Raw genomic sequence first — 22007 nt, forward strand, 5'->3', positions numbered from 1 at the left:
TACCTTGCCAAGAAAACTCCAAATGGAATCATAAAGATGAGACATGACTGAAACAACTCAGCAACAACAACAAAATATACTTTAGTGAATAAAATAATAGGCTCTTTTATCTTGTTTTTTTTGGGGGGTCAAGTGACTTGCCCAAGGACACACAGTTAGTACATGTGTCAAGTGTTTGAGTTCACATTTGAATTCAGGTCCTCTTGACTCCAGGGCTGGCGCTCTGCTCACTGCGCCACCTAGGTGCCCAATCTAGTGGGCACTTTCGATGTGATTTCACTGACAGAGGGAAGTACTTGATGAAGGAACTCCCTTTCTTGATGAAGGAACTCCCTTTCTTGATGAAAATCAGCATCTGCTCTACAACTTATAGTCTTAAAGAGTTTGGTAGACAACTGAGATCATATAAGCTTTGAGGCAAGTTTTGAACCCAGATATTCCTATCTATGAGACTAGGATTATGGTTCTCCACATCCTGCTGCCTCTCACATATTGTCTTCATATCTACATATTCACGTTTTGTCTCTGCCTTTCGAATGAAATCTTCTCGAAGCACAGAGCTTTTGTCTCTCTTTCCTTTTTTTTTAATGGTTCTTTTCAGTTTATTACATGAATGAATTACACTAGTCAAAGTTAAACAGCAGACCCTAAATGGTTACATTATACAAGCTGAGAGGTTTTTAAACTTATGACAAGGGACAGAAGGGAATTCTTCTACTCATTGCAAGGCAATCCTCCCTTAAGCTCAGTGAGCCACAAACACTTAAAACCCATGCGTCTTCAGCGGGTCGTCCTTAGTCCAATTTCAACGAGAAACCAGCATATATTCTTGCGGTGGTCATCCTGTAGCTGAATTACTTCTCCATACTATGAATGCTCAATTACAGTACCATTGCAGGCAAATTTCTTCTTGAATGCCTTTACTAGTTTCTTTTTATCGTAATCATCAGCGATGCCCTGGACACTAGTGAGGATCTTCCTGCCGTTCCTCTGTTGAATTCTTATACAGATATAGTCCTCAGTCCCAGCAGGAAGGAGGTCATCACCCTTACTTGCATCAGCAAAGGTGTCGAAAAAATGCACGTTCTTGATAGCGGACTACGATACGATTTCTTTCCCTCGCTGGAAATAGCTGCGGAAGGCAGTGAGGACGGGAGAAGACGGGCTAGGGGAGGGGGGGGGCAGGGACGAAGCGTGCGGAAGCGAGGAGGCTCGAGGGAGAGGCTGCTGAGTCCTCGCAGCGGCTTAGTGACTGGCAGCACACGGCTTTTTTCACATGTCTTTGTACACTTACTGTAGCAAATGGTAGGATCTCCCTAAATACTGTTTGATTGGTTGCTTTAGAGGACATTATTCTCTGTAAATAATTTTCTACGAGTATTAAGAAGTCACTGGAGAGACTCATGTGATAAGTAGGAGCAGGGCGCAATAAAACTTGGAATTATAAAGGAGACCCAAACTGAAAGATGTCCTCAAAGAAATATGAGTGAAAATGATGATGATGATGATGGTGGTAGTGGTGGTGGTGGTGGTGATGCTGAGAGTTAACATTTAATTTTCAATTTAAGGTGTGTAAAACACTTTTCATAAGTCATTGCAATTGAATGAAAAGACAACACTGTGGTGTAGGTGCTATAATTATCCTGATTTTGTATGGGAGATGTCTGAGTTATAGAGAGGTTAGGTATCTTACCTAAGCTCAAAATCTTATAAGTGTCTGATGCATAATTTGAACTCAGTTCTTTCTGACTTCCCCTTTTTTGGTCGAGGCACTAAATTATTTAAATGACAAATATGAGAAGTGATGAGAAAGAGTTAAGACACTGTATGCTCTATTGTCCACCTTTTGATGTCAAGAAAAATCAAGGAATCATGTTACAGTATTTGTTGTGCCCCCGTTGGCAAATGTATATGAATAAGAGTCACTCAGAATAAGCAGTCAAGGGCAAGTTAGGTATTGGATCTGTGGAAGGAGCACGCACATTGTTGAAATCAGAGATTCAATAGCCTGCATGTTTATCTATTCCACTACTACTCTATTGTTTTTGCAAAATATTCCCTACCTTGTGATGATATTTGAGTAGGGAAGGAAATTAAAAGAGAAAAATACACATTTGTTTCCATTTCTGCCTTTCTATGATAAAGGAGAAGAAATGAAAAAAAAAATGCTTCTCCACATTGCAGATGCTAAGAAATATTTTTTTTTAATTTAAATTTATTTATTTAACATATTTGGTTTTCAGCATTGATTTTTACAACAGTTTGAACTACAAATTTTCTCCCCATTTCCACCCTCCCCCCCACTCCAAGATGGCATATATTCTGGTTGCCCTGTTCCCCAGTCAGCCCTCCCCTCTATCACCCCCCTCCCCTCTCATCCCCTTTTCCCTTCCTTTCTTGTAGGGCAAGATAAATTTCTAAGCCCCATTGCCTGTGTATCTTATTTTTCAGTTGCATGCAAAAACTTTTTTTTTTTGTTTTTGAACATTTGTTTTTAAAACTTTGAGTTCCAAATTCTCTCCCCTCTTCCCTTCCCACCCACCCTCCCCAAGAAGTCAAGCAATTCAACCTAGGCCACACATGTATCATTATGTATAACCCTTCCACAATACTCATGTTGTGAAAGGCTAACTACATTTTGCTCCCTCCCAACCCATCCCGCTTTATTGAATTTTCTCCCTTGACCCTGTCCCCCTTCCAAAGTGTTTGTTTTGATTACTTCCACCCCCATCTGCCCACCCCTCCATCATCCCCCCCCTTATTTACTTATTTTTTTTTTATCTTCCTCCCTCTTCTTTTCTGTGGGGTAAGACACCCAACTGAGTATGTATGGTATTCCCCCTCAGGCCAGATCTGATGAGAGCAAGGTTCACTCATTCTCCCCTCACCTGCCCTCTCCCCTACTCCCACAGAACTGCTTCCTCTTGCCACCTTTATGTGAGATAATCCACCCCATTCTGTCTCCTCCTATCTCCCTCTCTCAGTATGTTGCTCTCTCATCCCTTAATTTCATTTTATTTCTTTTAGATATCTTCCCTTCATCTTCAACTCACCCTGTGTCTGCTCTCTCTCTTTTACATATATATATATATATATATATATATATATATATATATATATATATATATATATAAACACACATATATATACATACATACACATACATACATATGCACATAGATATACATACATACACATTCACTTATATATATACATAAACATATATATATATATATATATATATATATATATATATATATATATATATATATATATAAATGCATATTCCATTCAACTACCCTAATACTGAGGTCTCATGAATCATACACATCATCTTTCCATGTAGAAATGTAAACAAAACAGTTCAACTTTAGTAAGTCCCTCTCAATTTCCGTTTCTTGATTACCTTTTCATGCTTCTCTTGATTCTTGTGTTTGAAAGTCAAATTTTCTATTCAGTTCTGGTCTTTTCACTGAGAAAGTTTGAAAGTTCTCTATTTTATTGAAAGTGTATATTTTGCCTTGGAACATGATACTCAGTTTTGCTGGGTAGTTGATTCTAGGTTTTAATCCTAGCTCCATTGACCTCCGGAATATCACATTCCAAGCCCTTCGATCTCTTAATGTAGAAGCTGCCAGATCTTGGGTTATTCTGATTGGGTTTCCACAATACTCAAATTGTTTCTTTCTGGCTGCTTGCAGTATTTTCTCCTTGATCTGGGAGCTCTAGAATTTGGCGACAATATTCCTAGGAGATTTCTTTTTTGGATCTATTTGAGGAGGCAATCAATGGATTCTTTCAATTTCTATTTTGCCCTGTGGCTCTAGAATATCAGGGCAGTTCTCCTTGATAATTTCTTGAAAGATGGTGTCTAGGCTCTTTTTTTGATCATGGCTTTCAGGTAGTCCAATAATTTTTAAATTATCTCTCCTGGATCTATTTTCCAGGTCAGTGGTTTTTCCAAGGAGATATTTCACATTGTCTTCCATTTTTTCATTCCTTTGGTTCTGTTTTATAATATCCTGATTTCTCATAAAGTCACTAGCTTCCACTTGCTCCAATCTAATTTTTAAAGTAGTATTTTCTTCAGTAGTCTTTTGGACCTCCTTTTCCATTTGGCTAATTCTGCCTTTCAAGGCATTCTTCTCCTCATTGGCTTTTTGGAGCTCTTTTGCCATTTGAGTTAGTCTGTTTTTTAAGGTGTTGTTTTCTTCAGTGTATTTTTCAGTATTTTTTGGGTCTCCTTTAGCAAGTCATTGACTTGTTTTTCATGGTTTTCTCGCATCCTTCTCATTTCTCTTCCCAAATTTTCCTCTACTTCTCTAACTTGCTTTTCCAACTCCTTTTTGAGTTCTTCTATGGCCTGGGGCCAGTTCATGCTTTTCTTGGAGGCTTTTGTTGTAGGCTCTATGACTTTGTTGTCTTCTTTAGGCTGTATGTTTTGGTCTTCTTTGTCACCAAAGGAAGAATCCAAAGTCTGAGACTGAATCTGGGTGTGCTTTCACTGCCTGGCCATATTCCCAACCAACTAACTTGACCCTTGAGTTTTTCAGTGGGGTATGACTGCTTGTAGACTAAGGAGTTCTATGTCCCACGTTTGGGGGGGAGGTGCCAGCTGTGCCGCAACAGCACTGCTCCTTCCCCAACCCCCAACCCGGACTGGGCTTAGATCTTTGGCAGGCTGTGCACTCCTGCTCTGATCCACCACTTAATTCCTCCCACAAGGTGGGCCTGGAGCCGGAAGTAACAACAGGTGTTGCTGCCCCACCTCCGCTTCCCCCGGGGCTGGAAGCAGAACCACGAACTCCTTCCACTCCTGCAGCTTTTCCCACTAACCTTCTCCTCAGTCTTTGGTGTTTGTGGGTCGAGGGGTCCGGTAACTGCCGCAGCTCACATATTCAGTGTGCTAGGGGCCCCATCCGCCCGACCCCAAGTTTGGTTGTTCCACGCTGCTCAGGCTGGGCTCTGCTGCACTCCGTTCCCAGCTCCCAGTTCCCAGCTCCATGTGGAATAGACCTCACCCAGAGACCATCCAGGCTGTCCTGGGCTGGAGCCCTGCTTCCCTCTGCTGTTCTGTGGGTTCTTCCATCCTAGAATCGGTTCAGAGCCATTTTTAATAGGTTTTTGGAGGGACTCGGTAGGGAGCTCACTCTAGTTCTTGCTTACCCGCCCCCATCTTGGCTCCGCCCCTCGCTAAGAAATATTTTAAAGCATGCCTGGTAATCTCACAAACTACAAATCAGAACGAAATGTTAATGTGATTTTCTTCTTTCTTCATATGCAATAGCAAAAATGACAGTACCACTAAAACTTTCTTCTCAAGAAATACTAGACAATGTCTGATGTGACCAAGAATAATAATTCAACTCAGATTCAATTCTTCTCCTCTTGGATTGCCTCACTTCCTTTAAAGCTCAGTTTAACTCAAGTGCCACCTCTTATATGACTCTGTTCCTGATCCCCCTAGCTGCTAATACACTTCCTTCAAATTACTGTGTATTGATTTTGTATAGAGGTTAGGGAGTAGATCTGTGATGCCATTGGTATGTAGTTCTCCTAAAGGATGAAGTTTCCACTACCAACGCAGGCTGCCACCTTCTCTGTGACTTATAGTTCTAGAAATTGGCTTGGAACATTGAAAGGTTTAGTAACTTGACAGAAAATCAGTGTGGAATAATGTGAGTACGTATTTGTATAGAAGCTATCTCTTCCAAAATAATAAAAGCCTATGAAGGTCAGGATAATTTTTATCATTGAATCTACAGCACCTACCACAGCATCTGATACATAGCAGGTGAGTGATCATGATTTTTGATTAACATAATTCAATAAATATTTAAATATATCTCATGGAAGGCAATGTTGTGAGTGCTGGAGATCCAAACAATCAAGCAAAGAACACTCACCAACATATATCAAATCCTCACTTGGATTATTACAGTAATTAATTGGTCCAAATTAGTTTACCTGCTTCTTTCTTCTTCAATCCAACCTCCATAAAGTGACCAAATTGATATGTCAAAAACATAGATCTGGCCATGTTGCTTACTTGCTAATGCCTAAATCAAAACAAAAAAAAAGTAAAACTCAAAAATCATATGTGGAAAGTTAGAACAGTAAGATAATAAATTAGAGAAACTAAGAAGTTACCTTTCAGTTCCATGGATGAGCGAACAATTAATACAATTAATAAGTAAACAAGGGAAATACAGAATTACAACATAAAACATACAATGTTGACCGCATATTTTTAACCTATGGAACTCCAAAGTAGTTAAGCTTAGAATGCAAATTATTATGTAGAAGAAATATTTGCAGTTTGTTTTCCTTATAAATGTTTAATTTCTAAAATATATGAAGAACTGAATTATTTTTAAAGAATAAACAGCATCCACACATTCTTAAGTGGTAAAAAAATAATAAAAGATATCAACAGGCAGTTCTCAAAGAAAGAAACCAAGCCTATCTATAGACATATGAAAAATGCTCTAAATTACTACTATTTAGAGAATTACAAATTAAAACAACTCAGATTGTACCTCATAACTAACATATTGGTGACATTGAGCAAAAAAAGGAAAATGACAAATATTGAAGGACCTGCAGTAAAACAGAAAAATTGGAATGCTTTTGGTAGAGCTGTGAATTAGTCCTGCTTTTTTATTACCGGCAATTTCAAACTCTGTTCCCCAAAATTACTAAAATATACAGCCACTATGTCCCCAAAATACCATTACTACATCTGTAACCCAAAGTCGTCAAAGAAAAAGGAATAATATTTTTTTTGTAATGGCAAAGAACTAGAAACTAAGGAAATTTCCATCAACTGAGGAATGGCTGAACAAAGGTATTTGAATATAAAAGATAATTATTTTGGTGAAATAATTTTGGAAAAGACCAATTCAGAGAAGTCTGGAAGACTTGTATGAATTGATGCAAAGTGAAATGAGTAGAACCAAGAAAACTAACCCTCTCTATGTGTCTCTCTGTCTCTGTCTATCTGTCTCTCTCTTTCTGTATACATATATATGTATGTATATGTACATGTATGCCAACACACATATATGTAATTGTATGTGTAAACTTTGAAAGACAACATCTCTAATCAACATAAAAATGATCCCTCATTCTAGCAGATGGAAGTAAAGCATGGTACCAACTTTCTGATGGAAAGGCTAGGGAAAATTCTCAGAATGAAACATGGTCTTTTGTCTCAGTCTCCACCAGCAAAGGGATGCTCACAGAGTACTCCTCTCCATAATCTCTGCCATCACCAAGATTGTCTGGGCCTTTGCCAATGGATTTGCCCTCTGCTCCCAAGTCTTATGCAACCAACTATGGTGATGCTCAGGAAGGCTGCTAAAATCAAAGTGAGCAATAAAGAAAATGATTCTTTCCCCAAATGAGATAGAAGACTGCAAATATGAGGATATTTCAAAATATGAAGAAGAAAAAACTGGAAGGGAAAGAAGGTGGGAAAGAAGACTGTGGTTACACCATCAAAGAACACACTACCAGCCAAAAAAAAGAAAAAAAAAAAGAAACCATTGTTTCCACCACACCTGCCAGGAAAGCAGCCATGATTCTAGTAAGAAGGACACTGTGGCCCTGACTAAGAAAGTGGCTACCCCAGCTAAAGCTGTTATCACACCAGGCAAGAACGGAGCTGCTTCAGCTATAGCGGAAATTACCCAGCTAAAGCTGCAACTCCCATCCCCTGACCAAAGGGGCAAAAAAGAAGAATTCCAAAAAAGATCACAGTGAATCTCATGATGAGGATAGTGAAGACAAGAAGTATGAAGAATTTGAGCCACTTCTCAGCCACAGAACTGGAAGCAGTTCCAGCCAAAGAAGACTATGGGGATGAGGAGGAAGAGGAAACTAATAAGGATGAAGAAGATGATGATGGCTTTAAAGAATAAGTAAGGATACCACATCTGCCAAAGGGAAGACTGTTTCTAAGAAAGGTATCCCCAAGACATCTGGGAAAGCCAACGAATCTGAGGAGGAAAAAGATGAGGAAGATGAGGAGGAGAGAGTGTCTGTCAAAGATGCACCAGGAAAGAGGCAAAAAGAAATGGGCAAACAAAACACTCCTGAAGCCAATAATCAGATTTTGGAAGTTGAAGCATCTGCAAATTTCAATCTCTTTCCTGGTAATCTGAACTTCAACAAAACTGCTTCTGAACTAAAACTGGCACCATAGACTTCTTTGCAAAAGAAGTTTCACCAGGAAGCTTGCCAACATGGCATTTTAATCTGCTGAAGACATGGAAAAGACTATGGATCTCAGTGACTTCAAAGTCCTTAGCTCTGAAGTGAAGCTGGAAAAAAGCAAAAGAGAGCAAGAAAGACTGAGAAACGCAGATATACTTCATAAAGAATCTGCCATGTAAAGTAACTCAGGAGGAGCTCAAGGAAGTATATTGAAGATGCTCTTTAGGTCAGACTCCATTTGCACCAAGAATGGGACACCCAAAGGAATTGCCTACATTGACTTTAAAGCAGAAGTAGACATGAACAAGGCCTTGGAAGAGGAACAGGAGACCTAGACCGATGATTTGGCCTTCACTCTTAACTACACAGGGGAGAAAATTCAAGGATAGGAGAACTTGAGAGACAGAAAGAATAATTTTTTGGAGTGTAAAAAACAGCAAGATGTCAGACTCAAAGGCACTGGTGCTGAATGATCTCACCTACAACACCACCGAAGAAAGTCTGAAGGAAGTTTTTGATAAGGTAATGTTCATCAACTTGCCCAAGAACAACAAATATAACTAAAGGGTAGATGTTCATTGAATCAGTTTCTGTGGAAGATGAAAAAGAAGTTTTTGATTCTTATAACAATGTGCAGATTGAATGCAAAGCCTCTTGGCTGGAGTTGAAGGGACAGAAGGCATCTGTTGCTGTTCCAAGGATCCATTCTTACAAAACTTTGTTTTATCAAATATGCACAATCAAAATTCCTATATTGATTATGTACAAAAATGTTTGTCTCATTCTTTTTTCTATGTTAGGTGCTTTTAATATATCCTAAGAAAGATTTCTGAAGCAGAAACAATAAGAAAACATTAACTTTTCTTTTTCCTTTATATTCAGAAAATGGGATGAAAATGAAACAAAACAAAACAGCTACAGACCATTGTAGAAAAATGGTTTTGTACATGGGTAATAACATTATGAAATCAAGATAATTCATAAGTCTGACATCTTTCACTCTTTCAGGAACATACATCCAAAACCAACATGATCTCTCCCGTGAAATGTCATTTTTCCAAAATGATCTCTGGACTATGTATGTCATGGAATGTTCTCAGAAGGCTCTTTCAATGATGAGACAACAGGCACAAATATCCAGAATCCATCCAAATGGCAGAGAAAAAGAAAATGGGGACAGGCTATTCAAGCTATGATTCTTTCCTTGTGGCTTGTCATCTCCTCCTCCTTGCCCTCCTCAGAAACCACCCCAACCTCCAAAGTAGCACCTTCTTGGCCACTGAAGCGTCCATCACCATCACTGCCACAAATGTTTCCTTAGCTTCCAAAACCACTAAGCTTGAACCAGCCCTGAATTATTTAGTTTATATCAATTTCCCCGTCTTCCATGGCCTCTTTTGTAGAGATAGCATTTTCTTCTGAGTTGAAGTCCACAAAGCTGAATCATTTCATTTTGCTCTTTGCGGGTGGTAGATGTGAGAATAAAAAAAATGATAATTTTAAAATATTAAGTATACATATGCTTACACACATGCACTGTGCATACAGGTACATATATGCATAGATGTATGTATATATATATATATAATATTAAAATCACTTTGTGAGAAATAAGAATATGTTAAGAATCATGTGACCATAAGAGTTCTCTAATAAATTCTCTGTTATATCCATTTGTCAACATCTTGTCAAGTTAAAAAAAATCAAATATCAATTCACATTGATATAAAAAGTAATCTGTATCACAGTACTGTGAGAGTTATTTATCTCTCCAGTAAAAAAAGTTTTTATGCCAATGGGGGAAAATTTTTCATTGGTTTCCTATTGCCACCTGAATAAAATACAAAATTCTCAGTGAGACTTTTAAAGCAATCCAGTCTTCCTATTTACCTTACAGCTTCATGTCATATAATGTTTCTACAAAAATGCTTCATTTTATGAAAACTTGCCTGTTATCTAGTTTCCAGGAATCTAGAGTCTATATTCCATCTCTCCAACTCCTAAATTTGCATAGGCTAACCATCCAATCCTGCACGTTCTTCTCCTTCCTTCTGCCTCTTAGAATTCATAGCTTTCTTTAAAGAGCATTCAGTGTTACCTACTACACGATGCTTACCCCTACCCCAGTTTGTTATGGTGCTCTCCTTCTTGAAATTACTTCATATTTTTAATTTGCTTTGCATTTATATATGACAATCAAAGATTTATATAGAACCATATATTATCCCATAGGAGCCTCCAAATAGCCCTGTGAGGTAGAGTAGGGACTCTTGATATCCACATTTTGCAATCTGGGAAACTGAAGCTGAGAGAGGCAAGTGACTTACCCATTGTAAGTCTATGTTAAGTGTCTTGGAGAGGACCTGAACTCAGTTCTTTCTAAAATCAAAGCCAGTGCTATATCCATTATTCCACCAGATGCCTTTGGATCCTATATTATATCCCCCAGCAGAATATAAAACTCTTGAGTTTAGAAGCTCTTTTGTATTTCACTTCACATTCTCAGAGGCTAGCATAATACCATTCATATAGTAAGTATTTACTATAGTATAGACACTATAGTATAGACATTTAGTCTATAGAATTACAGCAGCACTCAGAATAAATTTATTCAGAGTAGAAGTATTTCCCTTTCAGTTGGTATAAAGTACTAGGCATGGAGAATCTTCCCTGAAAGATTCTCAGGTATTCTATGCCACAAATTTGATGAGTATAAACTAATTTCAGCTGAAAAGCAATCACCTCATGAAATAAATAATCCAATTAGTATCCCTATCCTTGAATAAATTTTTGAGAAAATTTATTCAGAGTGATTTCAGTTTGAATATATATTTGCCCTCAATGACTTTCTATACTTGCATTTCCTTTTTTTATTTAATTTGTTTTGCATTCACTTTTTAATGTTGGAATATGAATGGTATGATTTAAAAGAACAAAAGGCACAGAGGAGAGTTATAGAATGACTACACACTGTGGTCTCAGTGGAAGAACAGAGGATCCATTTATAAAAATGTAACTCACCTTCTTGTGTGTTTTCATATAAACTGGACGATCATATTTTGTCACACAGCTGCAGTATTAAATATGAAGCCTTTCCACTAGAGAGAAAACAAAAACAGATGCAAATGAGGAGCAAATGCTTTACCAAAGATGAAGCTAAAAAAAGAGAAATCTTGCATTTCCACTAGATAAGGGATAGGGTCAGTGCTAAAGAAGATATATCACTGTCTCAAAAATATAAGAAGAAAAATCAGGGCAGTTAGCTCAAAGCAAAATAAAATAAAAATTTAATTAACAAAATTATTTTTAGATTAATTCAGAGATGAGTTTAATCTCTTTATTCTGGTATCCATAGCAGTCCCTTTTGCAATACTTCTCTAATTTTCAGCTTAATATGGTAGACAGAATGTTTTATATGCTCTCATATGATTCAAGATAACGGATTTCAATACCTTTACATAGAGTTTACTAGTTGTATACAGTAAGTCTTTAGAATCAGATGTTTTTTTTTCATCTCTTGAACACAGGTAAAAATGCTTCTACATCACATGGTCGTTGTGATACTCTCTAATAATGTATATAGATCTCTTTATAAACCTCAAATCCCTGCATTTGCTGGTTCCCTGCCCCAAAGTGAGAGCTTCAGTGATGCTCCTTAATAATAATTTAGTATTCCATTAAATTCATCATGGCTTTTTATCCACCCTATAGTTGGGCTTCACATAATATACAGCACTCATTTAGAGGGATTATTACTGTCATTTCCTACTCTGTATTGTGTACTTCCTCCATTCCAACAATCTACTACTCTATTTCTTAGCCAGTATCAGTTTTAATGGTTTCTACTTTGTAATACATGTTGAGATTTGGGACTGTGAGGCCACATTCCTTCAGATTTTTTCCTACTGATCCCATTGATACTCTGGACTTTTTGTTCTATCACATGAATTTTGTTATGACTTCTTCTAGCTCTGTAAAATAAGTTTTTGATAGTTTATTTGGCATGTCACTGAATAAGTAAGTTAATTTAGGTGGAATTATTTTTATTGTATTGGCTTTGACTTATCCTTCAGCAGTTAACATTTATTCAGTTTATTTGGATTTGTCTTGTTTTGCATGAAATGTGTTTTATAATTGTGTTCATAAAGTATATGGTTTTGTCTTGGCACACTAATTTCTAAGTATGTTACATTTCCTGAAGTCATTTTAAATGGAATTCTTCTTTCTGTATCTTTCTGCTATACTTTGTTGGTAATATGTAGAAATGCTAATTTATTTGCATTTTTATAACCTGCCCCTTTGCCAAAGTTGTTAATTGTCTCAACTATTTTTAGTTGATTCTCTAGGGTTATCTAAGATATCTTCATAATCATCTGCTAAGAATGGAAATGTTGTTTCCTTGTTCACCATTTTTTGTTCTTCCAACCTCTTTTTCTTGTCTTATTGCTAGCATTTCTAGTACACAATTGAAGAAGTGGAATGATAATGGGCACCTTTGCTTTATACTTGTTCTAATAGGAAAGGATTTCTAGCTTATCCACTTTACAGCTAATGCTTCCTGGTAGTTTTATATTGATGTGATCTATCATTTTAATGAAAGCTCCATTCATTTCTATGGTGGCTAGTGTTTTTATTATGAATGAATATTTTTGTATTAAAAGCTTATTCTTTTTTCCCTGCATCTCATGTGATAATTTTTTTTATTCTTATTGTCAATTATGCTGATTTCCTAATATTAAATTGGGTCTTCATTCCTAGTATATATCCCACCTGGTCATAGTGTAGGATATTTATGATCTATTGCCATGATATCTTTGCAAGTATTTTATTTTATTTTTACATCAATAGTCATATAGATTGCTCTATATTTTTTTTCTGTTTTTCTTCATCCTGGTTTGGTATCAGAACCATATTTGTTTCATTAAAGGAATTTAGTTAAACTCCTTTGCCTATATTTTTTTAAATAGCTTTATATTATTGCAATTAAGTGTTCTTTAAATGTTTAGTAGGATTCACTTGTGAATCCACATGCTTCTAGGCATTCCTGAGGAAGCTCATTTATGACTTGTTAGATTTATTTTCTAAGAAAGGTTATTTATTTATTACATTTCCTCTCATGATATTTTCACATTTTTTTTTATTTTTGTAAATATCTATTCATTTCTCTTAGATTGTCAGTTATACTCTCATAGAATTGATCCAAATAGCACCTAACTATTGCTTTATTTTCTTGTTCATGGGTGGTGCATTGACACTTTTCATTTCTGAAACTGAACTGGTAATTTGATTTTTTTAAATCAAATTGACCAATAATTTATCTATTGTCTTTTTTCCTAAAACCAGCTCCTAGTTATATTTGCTATTCTAATATGTTTTATATTCAATTTTATAAATTTGTCCTTTGATTTTCAAGATTTTCAATTTGAAGTTTAATTGAGTGTGTGTAACTTGTTATTTTTCTAATTTATTTCTTGCATGTTAAGTTCATTAATCTTCTCTTTCTCTATTTAGTTGATGTAAAAATATAGACATAAATTTCCCTCCCTAATTATTTTTTGAAGTGCCTCTCACAAATTTTGTTATATGGTCTCATTGTTGTCATTCTCTTTAATGACATTATTTATTGTTTCTATGATTTGATCTTTGACCATTTCATTCCTTAGGATTAGAATGTTTATTTTACAAGTAACTTTAATTGATGTTTCTGTAGCTCTTGGTTGAATGTAATTTTATTGCATTCTGGTCTGAAAAGGATGTATTATATGCACACATATGTGTATGCATGTATGTACATACATATTTGTGCATGCATGTATTTACATATGTAAATATAGATGAATGTATACATAGATGTATGTATAAATACATATATGCATTATATGCATATATATGTGTATAAACATACAAACACATACATGTTTTAATTTTTGACATTTTGTTGGGATTTTTTTTTCCCTAATCTGTGGTCAGTTCCTGTGAAGGTGGAGCTTAGAAAAAGGCATATTCTTTTCTATTCCCATTCAGTTTTCTTCAAATATCTATAATATCTATTTTTTCTAATATTCTATTAATCCCCTTAACTTTGTCATATTTGCTTTGTGACTAAACTTATTCAGCTGTTCAGAGAGGAAAAGTGTGGTCTACTGTTGGGGGCGGGAACGGGAGATGTTGGGGGCGGGAACACTTAGAGCTAGCTTGCTGCCATATTAGGAGATAAAGTAGGACTCAGCCTGTGATTGGACGATAGAGCTCGCATAGGGAGGGGTAAAGCTATAAGAGCACTCACTTCGGGGAAGTGCAGCGTTCCAGGATGTAGTCGCGACGGAATAAAGAGCTCCCTGATTACCTCAGGTGTTCTGTCTGGTTCATCCTCCGCGAGGGTCGCGGAGGCCGGCGGCCCCGAAGACTCACCATGCTGCGACTTGGTGAGTGAGAGGACGGGCTAGCAGTGGGGGGACAGTAGCGCGAGTGCTGGAGGTAGAGCACTCCGCAGTCTACAACTAGTAAAATTTTATTACTTATTTTCTCTTCTAACTCTTTTAACCATTTCTTTAAGAATTTGGATATTGTGGCATTTGATACATATATGGTTAGTTTGATATTGTTTCATTTTATATGGTATCTTTTAGCAAAATGTAATTTCTCTACTTATCACTTTTAATTAAATTTACATTTTTTTTGCTTTTGCTGAGATCTTGATTGCTACCCATGTTTGTTTGTTTGTTTTACCTCAGCTGAAGCATACTAGAATCTGCTCCAGCTTCTCATTTTAACTCTGTCTTCTCTATTGCAAGGTTTTTTTTCTTATAAAACCATATTTTGTTGGAAGTTAGTTTCTAATCACTCTGCTATTCACTCCCATTTTCTGGGTGAGTCCATCCCATCCATGTTCACAATTGTTGTTTATTTCCCTCCATCCTCTTTTCCTCCCATTTATCCTTCTATCTCTTTATCTTCTCCCTTCTCAAAATATCTTTTTCTTCTAATCACTGTCTCTGTTAATCTGTTGTCTCCCTTTTATCACTCCTCTTTCTCTTATCCCCTTCACCTCCTACTTCCCTCTTGGCTAAGATTAATTTCTATTTTCAAGTGAATGTGTATGCTATTCCCTCCTTAAACCAATTTTAGTGAAAGTAAAGTTCAAGAGTTGTCTGCTAGTCTACTTGTCTACAAATTCCTCTTTCATTGCAAAATTTCTTTCTTCTTTTCTTCTTTCATGTGAGATTTTTTTTTCATTCTTTTTCTTCCTCTTTCTCCCAGTCCACCTTTTTTTCTCTTACCTTATTTGTTTTGAGATTATCCCATACTCATCAATTCAAACCCATAACCTCTATGTTTGTATAACCCTTTTAACTGCCCTAGTCATGGTAAAGTTCTTAAGATTTTCTAGTATCATCTCGTATAGGAATGTAAATAGTTTATCCTTATAATTTCTCTCTTGTATTTATGTTTTTATATTTCTCTTCAGTACTGTTTTGAAAGTCTAATTTCCTATTTAGCTCTGGTATGTACATCAAGAGTGATTGGTGGGGGGGGGGCGGGGGGGTGGAGCCAAGATAGTCATGTGAAAACAGTGTCTTACAGGAGCTGTCACACAAATTCTGTCAGATACCTCTAAAAAAAGTGAATCTGAGCAGATTTGAGAGAGTTAGAACCCACTAGGATACTGAGTGTGTCAAATTTCCAAGCCAGGAGAGCTCACAGACTCGACAGGATGGATCTGTAGGCTGGGAGAGAACCCAGCATGTGGAGCTGCACCAGACCACACAAAAGTTGAAGCAGCTGGGGAACTCAGCCAGTGATCCAGGCTGGGAAAATGCTGGGCTCATGAAACTTGTGGTGATCCCCAGGCCTCCCAGTCCAGCACAGGAGTCTGTCAGAGCTACAGGAAGAAGCAGCACAGGGCCTGAGGCCACAAGAAAAACTACTCTGGGGGTTTGCAACCAGAAATCTAAAGGTTTGAAATGCACCTTCTTGAACTTCTGAGAGCCGTAATTGCCAGCTAAAACTGCAATCTACCCTCCCTCCTTAACCCAGATAATACTCTTTCAGGAGAAACTTTGAAATAAAAGTACCAGAAGCAGAGCTTCAGTAGCCTTTTAACTTGAGAAGTTGGGGAGAGGGCCCTTATTATGGTGGTGGAAGGATACTAGTGCATGAAGAGAGGTGTCCCAGAAGGCCTCACCACAGCAGAACAGTTGTTTATATCTCTATATAAGATTATATTGTTTTATATATGTCACATATATGTCAATATTAAGAATAGCCCAGTTATTATGACTGTTTAAAGGGATGTATTTAGACTGTGGATGTCAGTGTAAAATAATTGATATAGCTATGAAAGCATAATTAAGGGATATAAAGGAATGGATCTGGGAAAAAAGGTAAGGAAGTAATAGAAAATGGTAAATTACATCACATGAAGAGGCACAAGTACATAGTATAATAGAGTGAAAGAAGGGAGGGAGAAGAGCTATATTTGAGCTTTACTCTCCTCAGATTTGGTTCAAGAAGGGAACAATATAATCTGAAAAGTATAGAAATCAAAGTTGTCCTACAGGCAGTGGGAGCTTAAATGGGAAAGATGGAGGAGTGGTCAGAAGGGAAGGAAGAAGTTACAAGGGGAAAAGGGTAAGATAAGGGAAGGGAATCAATAGAGACGGTAAACTGAGTAAGGTGGTGTTCAAAAGCAAAACTTTTGTGAGGAGTGGAAGGGAGAGTGGAGAAATAAAAGCATAAATAATGGATAAAATAAGATGCAGAAAAAGACATAGCTTGTAATCATAACTGGGAATGTGAATGGAATGAACTCTCCCATAAAACGGAGGTAGATAGCTGGATGGATTAAAAACCATAATCGTACAACACGTTGTTTACAAAAAACACATTTGAAACAGGGGGTCACACATAGGGTAAAGGTAAAAGGCTGGAACAGAACATATTGTGCTTCAGTTGAAGTGAATAAAAAAGCAGGGCTTGCAATCCTAATCTCAGGGAAAGCAAAAGTAAAGGTAGATCTAATTAAAAGATATAAGGACGGACCCTATATACTGCTAAAATTCTCCACAGACAATACAGCATTATTATTAACAGATATGCACCAAGTGATACAGCATGCAAATTCTTAGAGGAGAAGTTAAGGGAATTACAGGAAGAAATAGACAGCAAAACTATACTAGTGGGGGACGTCAATGTCCCCCTCTCTTAACTTGATAAATCTAACCTCAAAATAAACAAAAAAGAAGTTAAGGAGGTGAATAGAATTTTAGAAAAGGCAGATATGATAGACCTCTGGAGAAAACTAAATGGGGATAAAAAGGAATATACTTTTTTCACAGTGGTATATGGCACATACTCAAAAACTGACCATGTACTAGGGCATAAAAACCTCTCAATCCAGTAAAGAAAGGCAGAAATAGTCAATGCATCCTTTTCAGATCATAATGCAATAAAATTATTTGTAATAAAGAACGAGGAGAAAATAAGCTAAAAATTAATTGGAGACTAAATAAACTAATCCTAAAGAATGAGTGGGCCAAAGAACAAATCATAGAAACAATTAATAACTTCATTCAAGAGAATGACATTAACAAGACAACATAAAAAAAAAATTTGGGATATGTAAAAAGCTGTTCTTATGGCAAGTTTTATATCTTTAAATTCTTAGATGAATAAAATAGATAAAAAAGGAGATCAATGAATTGGGTGTGCAAATAAAAAAAAAAACTAGGAAAAGATCAAATTGAAAATCCCCAGTTAAATACCAAATTAGAAATACAGAAATTCAGAGGAGAGATTAATAAAATGGAAACCAAGAAAGCTATTGAATGAATAAATAAAAATAAGAGCCTCTTTTATGAAAAAAACAATAAAATTGATAAAGCCTTGGTCAATTTGATTTAAAAAAAGAAAGAAGAAACAAAATTACGAGTATCAAAAATGAAAATGGTGAATTCACCTCCAATGAAGAGGAAATTAAAACAATAACTAGGAATGTTTTGCCCAATTGTATTCCCATAAATTTGACAACCTTAGGGAAATGGATGAATATTTACAAAAAAAAATTAAAGGAAGTAAAATACCCATCTCAGAAAAAGAAATTAAGAAAGACATCAATGAACTCACTAGGAAAAAATCTCCAGGGACAGACGATTTTAAATGTGAATTCTATCAAACATTTAAAGAACAATTAATTCCCATACTTTAGAGACTATTTGGGAAAAATAGGTGAAGAAAGAGTCCTAACAAATTATTGTTATGATGCAAATATAGTACTAACACTCAAACCAGGAAGAGTCAAAACAGAGAAAGAAAACTATAGACCAATTACCCTAATGAATATTGATGCAAAAGTTTGAAAAAAAAGGTTAGCAAAAACTTTGCAGCAACTTATCAGGAGAATAAAACACTTTGGCCAGATGGGATTTATTCCAGGAATGAAAGGCTGGTTCAATATTAGGAAAACTATCAATGTAATTAATCATATCAGCAACAAAACTAATAGAAACCATAGGATTATCTCAATAGATGCAGAAAAATCTTTTGTCAAAATACAACCTCCATTCCTATTAAAAATGATACAAAGCATAGGAATAAATGGAGCCTTCCTTAAATTTATAAATAGCATCTACCTAAAACCATCAGGAAGCATTATATGTAATGGGGATAAGCTATATCCATTCCCAATAAGACCTGGGGTGAAACAAGGATGTCCATTATCACCCCTGTTGTTCAACTTGGTACTAGAAATGTTAGCTGTAGCAATAAGAGAAGAAAAAGAAATTGAAGGAATTAGAGTATGCAAAGAAGAAACTAAATTATCACTCTTTCCAGATGATATGATAATTTACTTAGAGAACCCTAGAGGTTCAAGTAAAAAACTACTTGAAATAATAAATAACTTTAGCAAAGTTGCAGGATATTAAATAAACCTACATAAATTGTCAGCATTCCTATATCTTACTGACAAAGACAAACAGCAAGAGGTAGAAAGAGAAATTCCATTTAAATTTACTGTAGACACTATAAAATATTTCAGAGTCTACCTGCCAAGACATCCAGGGCCTATATGAACAGAATTATGCAATACTTTCACACAAATAAAGTCAGATCTAAACAAATTGAAAAACATTATTTGCTCAAGGTTAGGCCAAGCTAATATAATAAAAATGACAATTTTACCTAAATTAATTACATATTTAGTGCCATACCAATTAAAGCACCAAAAATTGTTTAATGGAGTTGGATAAAAGAATAACAAAATTCATCTGAAAGAAAAAAATTTACAGAATATCAAGTGAATTAATGAAAAGAAATGCTAGGGAAGGTGGGCTAGCCATACCAGTTGTTAAACTATAATATGAAACAGCAGTCATCAAACCTATTTGGTACTAGCTAAGAAGCAGAGTGGTGGATCGGTGGATTAGGTTAGGTACACAAGTTGCAGTAGTCAACAACTATAGCAATCTACTCTTTGATAAACTAAAATAATCCAGCTTCTGGGGTAAGAACTCACTATTTCACAAAAAAATACTGAGAAAATTGGAAAATGTTATGGCAGAAACTGGGTATAAACCAATATCTTATACATACATACATACATACATACATACATATATATATATATATGTGTGTGTGTGTGTATATACATATATATGTATACACAATGTGTGTGTGCATATATATGTGTGTATTGTGTGTATATATATGTATATATGTGTGTATATATGTATATGTATGTGTGTACACACACACATATATATACATATATACATACATACATACATACATATATATATATATATATATATATATATATATATATATATATATATATATATATATATATATATATATATATATATATATATATATATATATATATATATATATATATACATGATTTAGGATAAAGGCTGGTACTCTAAGCAATTTGGGAGATCAAGGAATTGTTGACCTGTCAGTTTTATGGGAAAGTGAAGAATTCATGACTCAACAAGAAATAGAGAGCATCACAAAATGCAAAATGGATAATTTTGATTATGTTAAATTGAAAAGCTTTTGTATAAACAAAGTCAAAGATACAAAGATTAGAAAGGAAGCATAAAACTGGAAGAAAATATTTACAACTAGTGTCTCTGATAAAGGCCTCATATCTTAAATATACAGGGAATTGAGCCAAATTTATACGAATGCAAATCATTCCCCAAATTAGAAATCGTCAAAGGATATGAACAGGCAGTTTTCAGAGGCAGAAATTAAAGATATCTACAGGCATAGGAAAAAAGTCTTTAAATCACTATCCATCAGAGAAATGCAAATCAAAACAACTCTTAAGTATAAAATCTCTCCCATGAGATTGGCTAACATGACAAAACATTAAAATGATAAGTGCTAGAGAGGATGTGGGAAAATTGGCACATTGTTACATTGTCTGTGGAGTTGAGAACAGATCCAGTAAATCTGGATAGCAATTTGGAACTATGCCCAAAGGGCTATAAAATTTACATACTCTTTGACCCAGCAATACCACTTCTAGGGCTGTATCCTAAAGAGATTGCACAAGTGGCCTGTACATACAAAAATATTTATAGCATTTCTTTTTGTGGTAGCAAAGAACTGGAAATAATGGAATGCCCATCAATTGCGAAGTGGCTAAACAAGCTGTGCTACATTAATGCAATGGAATACTCTTGTGCAATGGGAAATGGGGAAGATACAGACTTCATAATAACCTGAAAAGAACTACATGATATAAGGCTGAGTGAGAATAGCAGAACCAGGAGAACGTTTTACACAACCACAGACATATTGATTCTGTGATGATTCTCTTTGACAGACTTGGCTCTTCTCAACAATACAAGGTTCAAAGTTAGCCCCAAAAGTCTCATGAGGGAAAGAGCTATCTACATCCAGATAAAGAACTATTGAGTCTGAATGTGGATTGAAGGAAACTATCTGCTCTCTTTCTTTTTTTCTATGTCTTTTTTGGGGTTTTATTTCTTTTTTCTCATGATTCACCCCATTGATCATGGTTCTTCTTTACCACTTGACTACTGTGTAAATATGTTTGATGTGAAGGTATATGTAGAACATATATCAGATTCCATGCCGTCTTGGGGAAAGTGTGGAGGGGAGGGAGGGGAAGAAAATTTGGAACTCAAGCTCTTGTGGAATTGAGTGGTGTAAACTAAAACTAAAAAAAATCTTAAAAAAGTCACATCTAAACAACTTGAAAAATATTATTTGTTCTGGGGTAGGCTGAGTCAATATAATACAAGTGACAATTCTACCTAAATTAATTTACTTATTCAGTGCCATACCAATCAAACTACCAAAATAATTTTATAGATCTAGGAAAAAAGTAAAATTCATCTGGAAAAAGAAAGGTCAATATCAAGGGAATTCATTGGGGAAAAAAGCGAAGGAAGGTTACCTAGCCAAACCAGATTTCAAACTGTATAATAAACTGGTAATCATCAAAACTATGTGGTACTAGCTAAGAGATAGAGGAGCAGGTCAGGGGAATAGGTTGGGTACATAGTACATGGTAGGTAATGACCATAGTAATGTAGTGTTTTATAAATGCAAAGATCCCAGCTTTGGGGACAAGAACTATTTGGCAAAAATTGCTGGGAAACCTGGAAAGCAATTTGGCAGAAACTAAGAATAAATCAACATCTTACACCATATACCAGAGTAAGGTCAAAATGGGTACATGGTAGCATAAGCAAATTAGGGGAGGGTGAAATAATTTACCTATGGATCTATGATAAGGGAAGAATATAAAA

At 35.7% G+C, this 22007-nt stretch overlaps 1 pseudogene; it reads right to left on the reverse strand.

The window, feature by feature from the left end:
• Nucleotides 1-763: 763 nt before the first annotated feature.
• The window catches only part of LOC118842805, a 48159-nt pseudogene continuing 26915 nt past the window's right edge, over nucleotides 764-22007 (reverse strand).

Source organism: Trichosurus vulpecula, chromosome 3, assembly GCF_011100635.1.
Source record: "Trichosurus vulpecula isolate mTriVul1 chromosome 3, mTriVul1.pri, whole genome shotgun sequence".
Classification (NCBI taxonomy): Eukaryota; Metazoa; Chordata; class Mammalia; order Diprotodontia; family Phalangeridae; genus Trichosurus; species Trichosurus vulpecula.